The sequence below is a fragment of the Manis javanica genome, chromosome 11 (assembly GCF_040802235.1).
Source record: "Manis javanica isolate MJ-LG chromosome 11, MJ_LKY, whole genome shotgun sequence".
Lineage (NCBI taxonomy): Eukaryota > Metazoa > Chordata > Mammalia > Pholidota > Manidae > Manis > Manis javanica.
In genome coordinates, this window is record NC_133166.1 from 72,887,268 (window position 1) to 72,907,076 (window position 19,809).

A 19,809-nucleotide genomic window follows, 5' to 3' on the forward strand; every position below is an offset into this window, starting at 1 on the left:
GTCTGAAGAAAAGGCAACTGTAATATACTACATGGCTCAGTGGTGCACAGTGTTTATGTCTGAAGAGCACAAACACTGGTATTAATCTAATACATGTGTGATGGAAAGAGGAGTATGTGAAGAAAAATAACTTCTTCTATCCCTTCATGAAATGATATTCCTTACACCAAAATCAAGAAAGAGCAATAGCGTGTTGTTTAGAGGTATGGCAGTAAATACCAAGAATTGTACGTTCTTAAGGAAATGGGAGGAGGGTTTGGGAGCAGGAGGAGGGCTCAACGAGATTTTCACTTTTTCGATTGGACTCTTCAAACTATATACATGTACAGTTTTTTAAAACTATTTTTTAAGTAAAAAGAAATTATATGGGTGCCCCCATGTACATTTAATTTCTCTTGACTAAGAGAAGGATAAAAGCTACTATCAATAACACAACATTTTAGAATGCACTGGAACATCCTTCATCAGAGCAGCATTTACAGACATTGGGAAAATAGTAGCTCTAAGTAAGTGCAAAACATGTCATTGACTCCAGGTGTGCTCAGTGCACTGGAGAGACCTGACCTCTCTAATCCTTGGTTCCCCATAGACCATGTTAAGAAAGTGCCTGGTTGTTTATTTGTTCTGGATTCTGTGAGATCCATACATTTGTATCCACTGGCTTGAGAAGGGGTGTAACTGTTGCACCCATACTGCCCTGAGGGAAAGTGAAGGTTTGTAAACTACTCAAAGTGGCAAGGTTGGTAAGGCTTGAGGTCTGAAATTAACCCAGAGGCCACTCCACTTTCATACACACTTTTCCATCTCATAACTTTGCCTCAGGGACTCTTTAATGTAACGGCATTAAAATGCTTCTGTTTTTAAGTAATGCCGGGTCTCATCAGCAATAAGATACTATCACCATGACAGTGGGGCCACTTCACAGACTGGGATTTGCAAAACCAGAAGCTGAGAGGTGGCTTATTTTCTAGTAGGTCTTGACCTGAAGCAGTGGTTCTCTTGTGGCCACAGTGACCCACCAGCCTGGCTTTTCCCGGTTACAGATACCTAGAGAGACTAAATTAGCATATAGTCTAGTCTCTATGGTTTTTATATACCAATATACTATGGAAATGTCTAAAAGGAATTATATACTTTCTAGCTAGAACTCACTAAAAATCAAATAGCATTACAAAAAAGAGGTTTAAGAAAATATAAACATGTATATACAAAATGAATTGCCTTCCTGGATAAAAAGACCTTGCTTGAAGCTACTTCTCCTTTACCTTTTTCATCAACATTTTCTACCCCTAACTAGGAGGACCACTTCCCTCCTAGAGGAAAAGCAGGGAAATGTAAACATCTCCCCCAGAATTAGTCTCTCATGCATGAGTTCTGATCTGGAGTGTTATATTCTCACACAAAATGTCCTGCTGAGTTCCCTGACACTGGAATACTTTGCTAAATTATGAGAGCATTAATCCCATTTATGAAGCTTCACCCTCATGCCCTAATCACCCCTAGAGAACTTGCCCCTGTCACACTGCAGATAGCTTTCAATATATGAATTTTGAAGGGACACAACATTCAGTCTATAATAGATAGTATCATAAGCATATAAAGAATTCCTACACATCAATAAGAGACATCTCTTAATAGGAAAGGGTTGGCAAAGGATTTGAAGTAAAACTCTTTGCAGAAGAAAAAATACAAATAGCCAAATTCATAAGAAAATAAACTCAATCTCATTCATCATCAGGGGAAAGCAAAATTAAATGGAAATGAGATACCATTTCACACCTACTAGATTGTCAGAAGTTAAAAGGTCAGACAAAATCAGGTTCTGGCTATGATGCAGAAAAACCAGAATGCTTACACACTGCTTGTGGGAGTGCAAGTTGGTGCGTGGAAAAACCACTCAGAATTGTCCAGTAAGAGTGAAGGTGTACCTCCTTGTGATCTAGTATTCCACATCTAGGACAATACCCTGGAAACCTTACACGTGCCCCAGGGAACACACACAGGAGGGACTGCAGAATGGAGGCAATCCAAACATCCAGTCCATGAAAACAGATACATCCACATGATCAACACCATCTCATCAAGAAAAGGGATCAATTACAGTGACACCAACATGGATAAATCCCAGTTACAAATATTTGAGTGAAAAATGAAAGTTTAAGAAAATACAGTAAAGTCCAAAAATGTGCAAAGCTACACATTTATGTTATATACAAAGATAAAACAAAAGGTGGGAAAGTATTTTTTAAATCAACTGGTTTCTATTGGAATATAGTTGGAGTATCTGCAATATTATAATGGTTTTAAACATACAACATAGTGACTCCACCATTACATACATTACTAGATGCTCCACAGTGAGTGTAGTTACCCCATCGCCACACCAAGGTATTACAGTATTATTCGTTATATTCTCTATGCTGTGCTTCCATTATTGTGACTAAGCTGTTTCATAAAATGAAGTTTGTCTCTCTTTACCCCCTTCACCTATTCTACCCATCTCCCCACCCTCTTCCCCCAATGGTTACAACAGAAAAAGTATTTTAAAAAGAAAGAGAGAAACACGAAACTTAGGGGGACAGCTACATCTGAGGAAAGCGGAGCATGGGCACAGGGGTGGTAAGGCACAGGCAATCCAGTGTTCATCTGTTACAAATGCCCCACATCATGGACACTTTGTGAATGTCCTTTTGAAGCTACCCAATACATGGTCAAAACGACTGGATGACATGACAACTGTGTAGCACACACAGTCGGGGACCAGCACATGTGAGGGGCCCATTGTTCTGCTAACTTACTCCACTACAAATATTTTAGAACAAATTTGAGTAAAACTGAATAGTGGCTTTCTTGCAAGTTCGACACTTGTTGGTAGATTGAGGAATGTCTGGGGCGGATTCCAGGTCTGTTCCAAGTCAAGGACTAATCTGGAATTATGAACTGTGAACAAGTCAAAATAATATTGAAAGTTGTTTTAAAGCATATTCAATGTATTAATAACTATGTTTTGTTCTTTATAATGGCTTTTTTGAGATATATAATTCACTTGACATAAAACTCATATGTTTAAAACGTCAAAAAAAAAACCAAAGCCAAGGACTCACAAGGCTTCTCTCCCAACCTTACAACCCACTGCCCAGGTCAGTTACACCAATTTTTCTAAAAATAAACATCTCACAGGGCATCATCCTTTCCCCACTTTGCTGTCTGCCTCTATGGTTCTCTTTCTGACTAGAAAGTATTTCTTTTGGGAAACTACTCTGAGAGGAGCCACAGCTGCTGGCAGGAGGGGCACAGATCGAGGCCAGGTGGACACGTGCAAGCTGGCACACCATCTCATTTGGGTGCTGTGTCACAACAGGTGCATGACAGGCAGAAAAGGAGTCAAGATAATAATGCTCAATGCTCACTTTTGGGTTATCTTCCAGCCCACATGCTGTAAATCCCTAAATCAATTGGAAGATATCTGTTACCCAAAAGCTCCAAACCAAAGAGTTGTATGTAATGTTGACATTTTAGTAATAAAGGCTCTGACGCTGGTCCTTTCACTTCAGTTTTGGATTTTTTTCCTTCCATAACTATGAAGCAGCTTAGAAAACAAACAAACAACATGTACAAGGTTTTATTGTTCCTTTCAAACAGATTCAGGGAAGCGGCATTCAGGTATGGCATAAAGACAAACCATAGCATTTCTGAGCTAATTAAGTGAGTAGAAAAAACCCAGACCAGGAAGGACTGTGTTTCCTCTGGCATCTGGAAGGGGGAGCGCATGAACCAGAGGCAAGGGCAGGAGAGGGCCGCCATACCCGGCCATCACTGAGCACCCACTGTGTGCCAGGCTCTGTGCTGGGAAAAATAAACATGGTCCTGCCTCGCAGTGACTACATCTTAGAAGGGGAAAGACACAATGGGTGATCACTGGTGTGACAAGAGGGGCTGGCTGCCCCAGGTCTTGGGACTCAGAAAAGCCATCCCAGGGGAAGCCCCATCTATCTGAGACTCCACAGAGGGGTGGGCGTTGGCCTGACTAGAGGGGGTGGCAGCAGGGGCAGGAAGTGCAGGGAGAAAGCCTCAAGCCACAGCAGGCAAGTGCAGCGGCCGAGGGCCCAACTCCATGCACAGGATGACAACTCACCCAGAGAGCCTGAAGCAAAGACACAAGAAGGGTGGCACTGGCTCCATGCTGCCAGGCTTCAGGCTGCTGGACAGGCCCAGAACAGACATCTGTACCCCTTAGGAGCCAAACGTCAGGATGCAGACACCTTGCCTATATTTTCTGCTGTGCCTTGCACTTTTGCCACAAGAACACACTGACTGCAGCTATGATGCAGGCCAGGAAGTGTGGCTGGGACTCTGGACAGTGACTCGAGGTGTGCAGCTGAATGATGAAAACTTAGACCGCAATTACAAGAACTGTTTAAAATATCCTCAAACATTTGCATCTGCAGTGGGCCCATGCACACTAGTTCTACTACCTTAGAAATTCCCCTGGTATATATTAACCAGAGCTCCATGCTCTGCAAAATTCATTGGGGTGTGGTTTGTACCTGCCTGGTGTTACTGAGAAAACCTCTGCTGAATTGAATCAACTAAACTTTCCATTTCCAAATCTGTTCACACGTGGCCTGAGGGCCATGTGTAACATGAGATGGAGGAGAAGCAGGAGCCAGGGAGGCAGCCTCCACTGGTTAGGTCGTAAACCATCAACTGCCCTATCCAGCACCACCTGCTGCAGGTTCTCTAGGCCAGAGCCTGTCGGGGGCCAACAGCGGCATAGCATCCTGGCATCGCTATAGGCTTATTCCTCTGTGACCACTCCTGGTGACACGCATCCTGGTAGAAGGCGACCCCACCCAGGTGCAAGCGGCTCTGACATCTGGGACTTACAGGAAAGGGCCCGCAGCTTGCACATAAACTCCAGATGTCCCGAGGCAAGCCACATGTAACGCCTCCACCAATTCTCTCAGCCCCTCAGTCGCATGGGCCCATTTTGTGACTCATCCGCATCCAGACAGCTCTTGATAGCCATTTTGACCTGCATACACCAGGATGAAGGAGCTGGGTCCTCAGGGGCAGGGTGTGCAGGTGGGAAGCTGAGCAGCTGATGGGCGATTTGTTCTAAGGTCTCCACGAGCCCAGGGATGGTCTTCCATCCAGAGACAGTCCTGGTTGAAATAATAATGGATTGTTTTCCTTAAAATAATTAATGTCGTAGTTAAAGCTAAATCATTCTCTATATCTGCCATCATAGGAAAAAAAAAAAACAGAGACCGGTTCCAAACTGATAGTGACTGGTTATTCTGCCACTTTGGGCCCCAGTGCACACAGCAGGCATTACAAACATGTGTTGGTGATACATGATAGATTTTCAAACCCAGAGCCCGCCTGCTCAGAAAAGGAAGTTTCAGGAAAGGGAAGATCTAAGGCGCCACCCCATGTAGGGCACAGCTCAGCATGTGGCCCCCGGGGGACACTCTACAAATCAGCACATGTGTGACGCACGGCACAGGACCCTTTCCGCATGGGGACCTATTTCTCTCCAGGATCCTGTGTTGGAAGAGCACATATCCATCTTAGAGATTTTGTTTGAGATTCTGTCCTCTCTGTGGGAAGATATTTGGAGACACCACGCAGCAGAGAGCCTTGGCGGAACCAGATGGCAGCCAATGAGAGGCTATTCTCATTCGGGGCCAACAGGAAAGCGGGAAGCCAGAGCCCAAATTTAGTCTGAAACCTGGTACCCAAGAGTACAAAGTTAGAAACTCCCTTGAACCATCTGGCTCTTTTAGATAAAATACCTGCCTGTCCAATCCTAGAACGGAAAGGAACTCAAAAGTCTAGCTCCCTTCCCAGACACAGCGTCTGCGCCATCAGGAGTGCTGCGCAACCATGGGAGACGCTTGATGTTAACCCCACAGAGCCCATAGCAAAGGCTGCCAATCCAAGGGTCTCAGGTTCTCTGGAATTGTTCTGATTAGACCTCTTTCACTCGTCTCCCCTCCACCAAGTCCCTTCTGCAGGACCACATCCAAGGCAGCGCACACACCCACACAGTGTGCACCCCATCTAAAATGCTTCCATGTGTCCCTGTCCCTCTGCCAACCCAGCTACAAGTCTTTCCTTCTCGCTGTCACACACCTCTGCACTTTATGTCATGATTCTCCCCTCTCTGACAGCGATATAATTTATCCATAAGCCCTAAAAGCCAACATTTCACCCCTGTCATGTTGATTCTGTTAAGAACCAAAATTCAACCCAGTAAATTTGAAGAGCTAATTGGTTGTTCATGAATCGGGCAACCGCCTCTCTAGCAAGTGGTGATGCTCTGCAGGACCACAGGACAGAAGGGCCTTTTAAAGGCAGAGAGCACATTAAAAAAGGAAGGACTCCACTAGCAGGGCATGCGCTTTTTTAGACAAGACTGCCCACCCAAGAGGAAAGGGCCTCCCTGGAATGACCCCAGGAAATTCTAGTTTGGCCCGTTAAAGGATACATTCCTGAGGGGGCGGAAACTACAATTAGGTTAGATGTTCAATCTTGGTTTATGGGGGTCCTAACTTTAAGTGACCCCATTATAGTCCTGCCATTTTTCTTTTTAACAGTTTGCAAACTGGCCCCATATGTGGAAGGCAGAAAGAGACCAGGAAAGAGGTGGCAACTCCAGATGGGTGGGCAGCAGGTGTAATAAGCAAGGAGGCACATATGAGCTTGTCTTGGGTAGCCACAGGAGCAGATCTCCAAGCCCACCCAGCGAATCTCAGAAGTTCACACAGGGCCCTTAATAGGGTTCAGCCCAGATAATCCCGACAACACATTGCTCTCTCAAGGCTGCATCCTTGAAACTGGGTCCCACTGTGGGAACAGCAGGCAGGTGAACATTCCCAGGATGGGGCCGGAGATGAGGAGCCCCCAGTGTCCGGGTCTAGCTCACCCCTGGATGACCTCCCCAACAAGCCAGCACCCCTAATTATTATGAAATACACTGGCGCCCAGTGAGAAAAATGTGTATTACAGACCCTCCTCACCCAGACCCCCACACCTGCCACCGCATGGGGCTTGACAGCTGCTGACACTACCTCGACCTTTACCTGAACTAAAAATAGCCTAACCTGACCCATTCTTCAGTGGAGTCTTCAGCCTGTTGAAACAGAAGTGAAGAAAGGCCGTCTGGAGAGGGAGTCAGCAGAAAAGAGAGCAGGATAAGAGAGAGGGCCCCCCCAGCCCCTGCCCAATGCTCCCTTTTCACCCCTTCAAATGACTTTCAGAGGGCAGGAGAGCCAGTAAAGCCCAACAGAAATGCCACTTACCACCACTGCTACTTTGGGTCACAAAATCCCTTAGTTAGCACAGAGCTACTGACATTGGTGGCCCCTCCAGAGAGCCACCTGGGCAGTGCTCTGGCCTTGTTTCCAAGGCTCCTCTACACCCACACCTTCTGCCAGTCCTCCAGAAAGTCCCTCACGCCAGTCTCACCTGCCCTGAGCGGAGCCCAGCCTGCTGATGCCTGGGCTTCAGAGCGACTCCTCCTCTGGGGGCTACCCTCTGTTAGCTCAGGTGCCCCCAGGCTCCCTGATGCCAGGAGGGGTCAGACACACAGGATGCTGATGGGAGATGCCCAGGAGGGATGAGACGGAAGGGAGTGGAGATGCAGGGAGTCAGGCCACAGGCAGGGCTGACCTCTGTGGAAGGTGGGAGGAGCGGGCAGGAAGGGCCGCAGACTCAGTAGAGAGTCAAGATTCCCCTTAGAGGATTCCCCAACAGGGCAGGACTTGTCCTGCTCCAGACCACTCGCTGTGCTCAGCGAGGGGACGGCCTGGGGCAAGCAGGGCCTCAGGCTACATACATCAGAGTAACAGGGAAAGATGCTTTTCCCAATAAAGGCTATGGGTTACCTGGATATACATTATATGTGGGGAACCCTGAACTTTAAACTCTCTCACACCATTCACGAAAATCAGTTCCAGTAAACCTAAATATGAGACAATTAAAAAAGAACAAAAATAGACAAAAAAGTATGAAAGACAAAAAAAATTTTTTATTTTTAGAAAATAGTACAGGAGAATACATTTATGACCAACAAAGTCATAAACTTTCAAGAAAATCTACAAACCAGAAAGGAAATGAGAGATTGGGTGGAATACATTTAAATTAAAAACTTCTGCTTTGATAAGCAGAGGAGCAGGAAGAGACAAATCAGGTGGGAGAATATAAGTGATAAAGATTGTGTGTGTGAAAGATTACACATGAAACTAAAATGAATTAAAAGTTAAACGGAAACACAGAGAATCCAGTTGAAAAATGGGCAAGACACTTGAACAGATGTTCCACTAAAGAGGATGTCCAAAGGGCCAGCAAGCTTATGAAAAGGTACTTAGTATCATTAATCATGAGGGAAATACACACTAACCACAATGAGATATCACTGAACACTCACCTGAACGGCTAAAATGTAAAGAACTGGGAACAAGTGCTGGAAAGGAGGAGCAGCAGAAGCTCCCACGTTTTCCTGCAGGGGCGCAAAGGGCTCAGTCACTTCAGAAACCTGTTTGCAGACTCGGCTACTAAGTTCCCGTATGACCTAAAGATCCTTCTCAAAGGAATGGCACTACCAAGAGGTGGCCTCACACAGTGCATAATCTGTAAAAGACACTTGCAAGAGCACTCACACAGCATTATCAGCCTGAAGCAAATGTGCACCACGAGGGGAAGGGGCCAGTAAACTGTGGTGCGCCCTCCTGTGGCGCACTGTAGGGAAAGGGAATGCACTGAAACTGCACCTGACAATACAGATGAACTTCACAGACACGAGGCAGAGCAAACATTCTCTGTGATGATACACAGGTCAAACACAGGTGGAACTGGAATTTGGCCTTTAAGGATTCACGCTTAAGTAGTACAACTTAAGTGGTAAGCATGAAAGTCGGGACAGTGGTTCCCTTTAGGCAAAGGAGAAGGGTGTAACTAGGAAGGGGGATGCAAGCACTCCTGGGAGGCCTGCAACAACCTATTTTCAACCTACCTGTGTGGTTACGATAATTTGAAGAACCTCACTATTACCTTTAATGCACCTTTTTTGTGTTATATATTTTTTAAATTAATTTATTTTTATTTTGGTGTCATTAATATACAATCACATGAGCAACATTGTGGTTACTAGATTCCCCCTATTACCAAGTCCCCACCACATACCCCATTACAGTCACTGTCCATCAGCATAGTAAGATGCTATAGAGTCACTACTTGTCTTCTCTGTGCTATACTGCCTTTCCTGTGCCCTGCCCCTACGTTATGTGTGCTAATCATAATGCACCTTTTTCCCCTTCTCCCGCTCTTGCCATCCACCCTCCCCAGTCCCTTTCCCTTTGGCAACTGTTAGTCCATTCTTGGGTTCTGTGAGTCTGCTGCTGCTTTGTTCCTTCAGTTTTTGCATTGTTCTTATGCTCCACAGATGAGTGAAATCATTTGGTACTTATCTTTCTCTGCCTGGCTTATTTCACTGAGCATAATATCCTCTAGCTCCATCCATGTTTGTTGCAAATGGTAGGATTTGTTTTCTTCTTATGGTTGAATAATATTCCATTGTGTATATGTACCACCTCTTCTTTATCCATTCATCTACTGATGGACACTTAGGTTGCTTCCATTTCTTGACTATTGTAAATAGTGCTATGATACACATAAGGGTGCATGTCTTTTTGAAACTGGGATCCTGCATTCTTCGGGTAAATTCCTAAGAGTGGAATTTCTGGGTTGAATGGTATTTCTATTTTTAGTTTTTTGAGGAACCTCAATACTGCTTTCCACAATGGTTGAACTAGTTTACATTCCCACCAGCAGTGTAGGAGGGTTCCGCTTTCTCCACATCCTCGCCAGCATTTGTTGTTGTTTGTCTTTTGGATGGTGGTGATCCTTACTGGTGTGAGGTGGTATCTCACTGTGGTTTTAATTTGCATTTCCCTGATAATTAGCGATGTGGAGCATCTTTGCATGTGTCTGTTGGCCATCTGAATTTCTTCTTTGGAGAATTGTCTGTTCATATCCTCCACCCATTTTTTAATAGGGTTATTTGCTTTTTTGGGTGTTGAGGTGTGTGAGTTCTTTATATATTTTGGATGTTAACACTTTGTCAGATACACCATTTAAAATATGTTCTCCTATACTGTAGGATGCCTTTTTGTTCTGCTGGTAGTGTCCTTTGCTGTACAGAAGCTTTTTAGCATGATGTAATCCCATTTATTCATTTTTTATTTTGTTTCCCTTGCCCAAGGATGAGTTCAGGAAAAAGTTTCTCATGTTTATATTCAGGAGATTTTTGCCTATGTTGTCTTCTAAGAGTTTTATGGTTTCATGACTTACTTTCAGGTCTTTGATACATTTCAAATTTACTCTTGTGTATGGGGTTAGACGATAATTCAGTTTCATTCTCTTGAATGTAGCTGTCCAGTTTTGCCAACACCAGCTGTTGAAGAGGCTGTCATTTCCCCATTGTATATCCATGGCTCCTTTATCGTATATTAATTGACCATATATGCTTGGGTTTATATCTGGGCTCTCTAGTCTGTTCCATTGGTCTATGGGTCTGTTCTTGTGCCAGTTCCAAATTGTCTTGATAATTGTGGCTTTGTAGTAGAGCTATATCATTTTTTTTCTTTAACCACTAAAGAAATAAAGAGGGAGAAGAAATATTGATAGACAGAGCTCCTGCCTGGGAGTTCACACCTCACCATCTGCAGGATATGTGAAGATCTAGCAAGATGCAGGAAGTTCATGCACAAGTTCATGATATGACAAAGCATTTTTATGTCTTTTTTTAACAAAAGGAGTAGGAAACAGAAGGTATTATTAATAGACACACCCTCTGAGGCAAAACTGTCTGCCTGGACATCTCAAGCATGTACAGAGTCAAGGTGACCCTGCTTCCACTCCGATCACGTAAGGGCACCCATCCCTTTACCTGGCTAGCAGCTTGAATTGCAAAGAACGACCATGACTCATATCAGCAAAAGATGATTAATAGCTAATTTTACCACGGGGCCACCTCAGAAAGTACTCTGATAATTAATGGGTAAGCTGGCAGGCACTTTTCATTCAAAGGCATTTATTTCTTAATGAAGATGACATGCAAATGTTGACATTTATTAATTATTTTACCAGCTCACAGCAGTATAGTTAGCTGACTTTAAAAGCTGAGGACGGTACTGTCATCCTTCAGAAGCTGCAGCATTGGGTCTAAAGGAAAAGTGAAGGAAAGCGGGCTGTTCGCTGGCCTCCCAGCCTCCCTTCACCATACTTCCCTCCACATCCTACCCCAGGACTGATACCAGGTGGGGTGCAATAGTTCTTCCCACCTTTGTGCACACGCCCTTTGTACTGTGACTTTGTTCCCACCCTCATCCAGAAACTCAGTCTCTTCCCCACCAGGGGCCTACTGAGGGGGAGGGGTGATGGGAGCAGTGTCTTATCACACCATTTTGACCTGCCAGCTCATGGTGTAAACAAAAAACAGACTAATCTTTGCTGCAATTTCCAGTGCTCTGCAGACAGTGGCCTCTTCCTGCCCACACCAGAGCCACACTGCCTCCTCATCCTGCTGTACCCCTGCTCCTCAGCCCTGGAATCTGGGTGGACCCATGATTTGCTCTGGCCAATGGAATGGGGCAAGAATCCTTTTGGGGACTTCCAAGCCTAGCCCTCAAAATTTTCTCTAGTTCTCCTGAACCCCTGAGTCACCATGTTGGGAAGCCTGGAATAAAAGAGAGCACACAGCCAGCCCAGTATCAAATGCATGAGCAAGGCCATCTCACACCATCAGCCCCAATGTGGCCATCAGGTGGTGGCCACAAGTGAGACCAGCAGAACTACCCCTCTGAGCCCAGCCCAAACACAGATGTGTAAGCAATCCAAATGGCTGCCTGATGCCACTGAACTGGGTTCTCATCCTAGCTCAGCCTCTTAACGGTGTGAACAGGAACAAGGCACTTAGTGTTTCTGTCTTTTTCCTTCTCCATAAAATGGGAATGATGGTAGCACTTTCCACAGGACTGTCTGCATTCCCTGGTAGAGGCACTAAGATTTCATAGGCAGAGTGAGCATGAACACGTCATCCTGGAGGAGTCCCCAAAGGACATGTACCAAGAACTTGTAGGGACTCTTGGATGCCTCAATTCTACCTCAGGGGAACAGAGAGAGGGACAGTTCTGTGAGGAGGCTTTCTTTGGGGAAAGCAGTGTTGTGAACCCTCCCAAGAGGGGAGGGTGGGAGGTGCCCTGGCCCTTCCAGCCTGCTTGGGGGCGGTGCTGTGGACGAACTGCTCAGAGAGGCTGGGAGGCAGCACCATAGTCCAGGGACACCCAGAGCCATGCCTGAGAAGCCCAACCAGCAGCCTGGAGAGCCACCTGGGACAAGAGACCTCTGCCCTCCGAGGCATGGGCCACGGGAGGAGGTAGACCCGAGAGAAAGACTTTGTGCAGCAGACACAAGAAAGCCCAGAGTTAAGAGGACAGCAGCAGGTCCACATCAGGGGGCTGTTGCCCAGGGCGTCCAGAGAGGCATGGAGGGATCCTGAACAGAGTCAGGTTCAAACAACTGTCAGGTTCAGGGCAGCACCTGTGAGCAGGTACTATAACCACCACCATCATTTACAAATAACACAGATGCTTAGAGAGGTCAAGTGGATGTCCACAATAGTCCATTCAGAGCCAGAGCTGGAATGAGAATGTAGGGCATCTGATTCCCAACCACTGTGCTGCCCAGAGGACCTGGTAAACACAATGTGAGCTGTCACAAAGCCTAGAGTATGTGACGAAATGATGGGAAAACCAAGCCACAGCCTGCAGGCTCTCCCTTTACACTCCCAGAAAGCAAAGCAGAGGCCGCACACCTGCTGGCATGAACCAAAGGACCTGCATGATGAGCCCTTTGCAGGGTCATGGGACACCACGCCCACCGTAAGGGACCCACTCTTCCTCTTCAGCCTTGGTGAAGCTCTGTAAAATGCCGCCAGCAGCCCGGGAGTGAAGCCAGCCAGGGCAGGAGCCACCCATCAACTGGGGGTCATCTGTAGGGACCGAGCAGCCGTGGAGGATGGCTGGGAACATGGCCCTCCATTCTTTAGGCCCATAGCCAGGGCTGGGTCCATAAGTCCACTCAAGGGCAAGGGACCCATTTAAGATTGAAAAACAAAAAGTACTGGCTAGCAAGTGTGAAAAGAACATTACAAAGCCATAATCAATAATGTTTAATTAAATGTCTACAAAATGTAATGTCATGTCAACCTCGTTTGTTAAACTAGTATTCATAAGAATTTAATTCCATTTAGAAACGACTCGCAGGTTATGCTTTCTTGACAAGAATTCCAAGTGTGAATGAGCAATCAGCTGATAACGAATTGTGTTGTTCACAGCTAGGTTATTTCAAAGGCAAAACATTTTTTTAAAGTCTTCCAAGTATTTACAGCAAAGAAAAATCCATTTAATGAAGCAGTTTATTTTTTTTATATGATGTAGGATGGGGCCTCCAGAAGGTAGAGTTCCTAGGATCTTTAAACAGCCCCAGTCGGTGTTGTCCTAAATCCACAAAGAAGGGTCATTAAAGCCATCAATGAATCCAAGTCCTTCACACTATGGCTGAAATGTTGTGGGTCTTCATTAAATAGTAATTACATTTGGAGGCAAAGCTTTCTGTGATCATGAGCATGGGGTCTGGGTCAGATCACCCCATTCAATCCTTTGCTCTATACTTCACTGTGGGTCCTCAGGCAAGTGGCTTACCCTCTCTGAGCCTCCTTTCCTCATCTGTAACATAAGCCCACTTCAAAAGGTTGGGAGAACTAATGGAGTTAAGATGTGTAAAGCCCTTGTTCTGTGCCTGAATAGAGCAAGTGTTAGATAAATGTTAGCTATTCACAGAAATTTGGATCTGCCACGAGAACCCTGTCCCACAGACTTACTGTTAATCACAGTTATGTCTTTCCAAGATGAGTGTGTGCCAAGGCAAGCAGAGACCTTCTTCAACCAGGCTTCTTCCAGACCAGATCAGGACTAGTCACCCAGGCAGGATACTGGAATACCAGAATCATTTAAAATGGGTGTTCAGGGCCAGGGACAGACCGTCATTGAGCAGAGAGCTGGAAATCCGGGGTGCAGGTGTGACTCTCACAGTGGAGTTCCTTACTCTGTTGGCTTTGAACAGTCCTCCAACCCCCTAGGGTGGATTATTTAGGCCAATGGAGAGAAAATGGAGAATTTTTGCAAAATTACATGATTAATGAATCCTCAACAAGTAAGTAGTTGATCTGCAGCAAATGGATGCTTCCTACAGAGGTAGCAAATATTTGAACGCAAATTCAGTGTTTTATGAGGCCTTAGATCAAGATAGTTATTTATAAATATTCATTTTGTTAAGGGGAAGGGTGAGAGGGAGGTAGAAAGAAAAGAAATCAAAAGTCAAACATAATACTTTCATATGTTACATGTGTAAATGGAGAGGAAAAAGACCCAAAGAATGCGCATCACACTGTCCCAGGGCCAACCTCTGACGGGAGACTTTCGGCAGGGACTGTGGCAGGAGGACAATGGGGAATGGAGAGATGCCCCCAATCTAACCAGAGCAAAACTTGGTGAATATGGCCATGCCCCATTGAGGTGTCCCAGACAAATTTAGCTGTGGGAATGAGCAGCTAGGAATTCTTGCCAGGGGAGAAGAAATCCAATCCATTTTATAGGCTAAGCAGGTAAAGGCAGCAGGAAACGAGCCAGCTGGCTGGAGGTCCACCTGGCCAGAAGGGCAAATATGCTCCCTAGAGTCCTTGTAGAACAAGCATATGCTCTCAGCTCTCTCCAGCTGAGTGCCCAAGATGGTGAAAATCCCTGGGTAGTCTGCACTCAAGTTCCCTTTGCCTGGAGACCCAGATGTGTAATCCTTGGGCTGGGAACACCTCAGCATCTCTGTCCTGTACAGCCAGGTGGGCCAGTGTTTCAGTTACCCGCTTCTCCTCTGACCTTAATGGTGTTCCTTCAGATAGGTCTTGAATATTCATTCGACACCACTTAGTACTCAGTGCTACATTCAAGAATGAGCAGGACACCAGAGGGGAGAGACAAAGAAGTAAACAGTTATGGCACAGTGGGTTTAGGGTTATAGTAGCAGGAACAGCAGGGCAGTGCGGAAATGCACAGCAAGTGTGCCTGAGCCACCTGGGGGGGAAGAGGTGAGCTAGGTAATACTCCTGGGCTCAGTCTTGACAAAGGTGAACACAGGGCAGGGCCAGGGTTGATGTGGATGAATGAGGATGGGTGTCCTCACACCCACAAGCCCATTGCCAACACTCCTGAGACCAGACTCACCAACAGCCATTAGACTGCAGGGTCTCTGCCATACACTACACTGGGCATTACCCCACTGTTCCTTGGCACCAGAATTTGTTTTAGTTCATCTGAACACATATAGGACTGTGCAAATAAAAGATTAGTCCCTAACAGAAGCCTGTTGCTATACTCCATCTAGAAACTGAAAACAAAGAAGCTGAAATCATCAGATTATAATGTCAAGGGAGCTTCACTTAGGATGGGCAAAAACCAAGTAATATTTCTCAGACACATTCTGAGCAGTCATCATAGCCTACCTGTGAGACCTGAACCGTTTATGCTAAATATACTTGTCTTGTCATTTTAATAGGTATTTTCTTCTTGACCAGGCCCCTCCCCCTTGCTCAGGTCTACCTTCCCCTTTGGCTTGGGTCATATACCTTGTAATAGTAAGTGGACTCAAACAGGTTTCCAAATCTTTTTTTAAAGAACACATGGAACATGAGTCCAGATCTGGGCATTCAGGTACCAAAGAACAGAAGGGGATCAAAATGTATCTTTTTACTCCGATTAACAAATATCTATTGAAGACCTTCTCTGTACAAGATGTGCTAAATACTAAGCAGAATGCAAATGCATATAGGACATCTCTCTGTGGCTGACAGTTGGGAACAACAAGACCAATATTATAAAAGAAAACAGCAGAACAAGGAAAGAACAAAAAGCAAATAGCAGGTAAGCATTCAGAGAAAGAGATCATTGTCAGAGAGGTAATTGCAAAGTTCCCCCAAAACTGAGAGAGGAAAACTAAAACTCAGCTTAATGGATGAGATTTGACATGTACCAAAAAAAATATTAAAGATAAAACATTTCTAAGATCAATCACTGGACAAACAAGAAAATTGTTTCTGTATTGTTACAGATCCAAAGTTGAAGCTGATAGAATGATATAAATACAGAAGGCATCAGGTTAGCAAAGAAACAGACTAAACAGAAGTCAGAAGCAACTGCTGGGAGGATACCAAGGAAAGGAGATGCCCCAGCATCAGGTCCTGGGAACACACAGTAGGGTCATCGCTACAGTGGAGTTGGGCATTTTGAACCTGATGTCTACAAATATTTTGAAACTAGAACTCACTTCCCACAGCTACCTTGCTGTGATCACAGAAGAATGTTGAAATTTTGGATAAAAATTTGACCTACTATGTAAATTTCCTATTGAGATTCAATACACCAACCAGAGAATGTTAAGTATTTTTGTTTTGAAAGGAGCCAAATTGTCATTGTAAATGAACAAAATAGCATACTAGATTATTTATAAATCTTTTGTGAAATTGGGCAGTAGGAATCCACCCTGAGAGACTGATCTATTCTGGTATGTCTGAATGCTAGAAAGCTTGGATTACCTGCCTTAATGCAAATTCACAAAGGTAAGTGGCATAAACATCCTGCCTTCACAATGGACTTTACAACCAAAGGAAGAATCAAAATAATTAATTTATGCATGGAGAAATCAAGGTATAAAAGAAACTAGAAGTGATCTGCATTAAGTTAAACATAGAAATAAATCCTAGCGACTACTAAACTACAGTTACAACACATGATTAAATCAATATAAATCTTAAAAGAAGAGTTACACACTTTTGAAATAATAATAATAATTTGAAGATGATATATTGAGGGAAAAATTCACATTGGGGGAAAAATTCACAATGTGCCCTAAACAGGAGATCAAAGAGGGAGGTGTTACTGCAGTGCAAATTTTTTCACATTTCATAGGGAGACTTAAAACACTGATTCATTTATGAAGTTGATAGATTAGTATATGTAAGTTTACTACATTATTTAAAGATAAAAAGGTAACTATAGACTATTTGACTTCCACTAGAGTAACAGAGACCAGATTTACCTGCTTGAACCAACTAAAAAACCAGACAAAATATATAAAATAATGGGTTTCAAGACAATGTACATCAAGCAACAAACATCAGTGATCTCTAAGAGATAGAAAACAAATAATCATCAAAAATCTCCTGAATATAAGCATGAGCAACTTCTTCCTGAACCCATCTCCTCAATTAAGGGAAACAAAAGCAAAAATGAACTCACACGACTACATCAAACTAAAAAGATTCTGTACGACAAAGGACACCATCAGCAGAACAAAAAGGCATCCTACAGTATGGGAGAATATATTTGTAAATGACATATTCAACAAGGGGTGAATATCCAAAATATATAAAGAACTTACATGCCTCAAAACCCAAAAAGCAAATAACCCGATTAACAAATGGGCAGAAGATATGAAGAGACAGTTCTCCAAAGAAGAAATTCACATGGCCAACAGACACATGAAAAGATGCTCTACATCACTAATTATCAGGGAAATGCAAATTAAAACCACAAGGAGATATCACCTCACACCAGTTAGCATGGCCAACATAGAAAAGAATACGACAACAAATGCTGGCAAGGATGCAGAAAAAGGGGAATCCTCCTACACTGCTGGTGGAAATGTAAGCTAGTTCAACCATTGTGGAAAGCAATATGGAGGTTCCTCAAAAAACTAAAAATAGAAATACCATTTGACCCAGGAATCCCACTCCTTGGAATTTACCCAAAGAATACAACTTCTCAGATTCAAAAAGACATATGCACCTTTATGTTTATCACAGCACTTTTTACAATAGCCAAGATATGGAAGCAACCTAAGTGTCCATCAGTAGATGAATGGATAAAGAAGAGGTGGTACATACATACAATGGAATACTATTAGGCCATAAGAAAGAAACAAATCCTACCATTTGCAACAACATGGATGGAGCTGGAGGACATTATGCTCAGTGAAATAAGCCAGGCGGAGAAAGACAAATGCCAAATGATTTCCTCATTTGTGGAGTATAACAACGAAGCAAAACTAAAGGAACAAAACAGCGGCAGACTCAGAGACTTCAAGAATGAACTAGTAGTTACCATAGGGTAGGGGTGTGGGACAGCAGGTGGGAAGGGAGGGAGAAGGGGATTGAGGTGTATTATGTTTAGTACACAAGGTGTAGGGGATCACGGGGAGAACAGTGTAGCACAGAGAAGGCACATAGTGAATCTGTGGCATCTTACTACACTGATGGACAGTGACTGCATTGGGGTATGGGTGGGGACTTGATAATATGGGTAAATGTAGTAACCACATTGTTTTTTCATGTGAAACCTTCCTAAGAGTGTATATCAATAATATAATAAAAAAATTGTTTTAATTAAAAAGAAGAGAACAAACAATCATGAGTTCTGCATTGGCCCACCTTACTATCTTAAGGTAATTTCCAGGCTGTGGCTCAGAAAGGAGAAATGGGAAGCCAGGCAGAGCCCCATGGTCTCCATGAGTTGAAGACACAGATATGGGAGTACAGGAAGGCCAAGGTAGCTAGTGTTCCCAGGACAAAATACCAAAGATCAGAGAGCTGCACAGAAAGAGAGCTCAAGAGATCTATACAGGGTCCTTCTCCAGTGTTCCGCTGAGTACTGTCTAGCTCATATGTATGAGGAAACTAAGGCTAGAAAAAGAATCACAAGAGAAGCTTAGAAAGTACAATCCCTGTAGGTCACACAGTGACAGGAAGAATTCTCATTCTGTTCTTACCAGCCAGATGAGAACCTTCATAATTCACAGTATCTCAGTAAAGTGTGCAAAATGGTTTTGTGTCAGTATTGGGGGAAATTATCCCTAGGTTAAGTACTACTCTGGTTCCAACAAATATCAAAAGCAAGATCAAGAAGTATTAAATTGGTAATTTAACCACATCCCAAAATAAAATTCAATAATATTTAGAGGAAATACAAAAGTATCCAGGACCCAACAAGAGAAAATTAAATGTCAAGCATCAAAACAAAAATTACTAGGCATTCAAAGAAACAGGAAAATATAATACATAAGGAGAAAAATTAATCAACTGAAACTGAACCAGAAATCATAAAAATGATAGAATTAGTGCACATAAATAACAAAACATGTGTTATAGTTTCATAAAAATGTTATAACATTTCATATGATCAAAATGCTGGAGGAAATATTGAGCCTGCTAACTACAGACATGGAAGATATTAGAAATATTTTAACTGAGTGTCTGTAAGTTAAAATTGCAACGTCTAAGAATTAAAAGTACCCTGGAACAAACTTGGGGGGATTACGCTCCCTGGCTTCAAGCTCTACTACAAAGCTACAGTAATCAAAACAACTTGTCAAGAACAGACTCATAGATCAATGGAACATAATATAAATCCATGCATATATGGTCAACTCATATATGACAAAGGATCCATGAAAATACAATGGGGAAAAGACAGCCTCTTCAACAACTGGTGTTGTCAAAACTGGACAGCTACATAAAAGAGTAGGAAACTGGATTATTGTCTAACTGCATACATAAAAGTAAACTTGAAATGGATCAAAGACCTAAATGTTAGACATGAAACCAGGAAACTCATAGAAGAAAACATAGGCAAAAAT

At 43.7% G+C, this 19,809-nt stretch overlaps 1 long non-coding RNA gene across 4 annotated transcripts in view; it reads right to left on the reverse strand.

Moving 5' to 3' along the window:
• LOC118969192 (uncharacterized) overlaps positions 1-19,809 on the reverse strand; it is a 159,359-nt gene that overhangs the window by 29,393 nt on the left and 110,157 nt on the right. Inside the window, exon 3 of one of the 4 annotated variants that reach the window (XR_012122743.1) lies at positions 4,888-5,165. The exons of 2 other annotated variants lie outside the window; for them this stretch is intronic. This is a non-coding gene — a long non-coding RNA (uncharacterized lncRNA). Of the gene's footprint in view, positions 1-3,608; positions 5,166-19,809 lie in introns of those variants that run through there. One more of the 4 variants, XR_012122741.1, reaches the window with a different exon arrangement.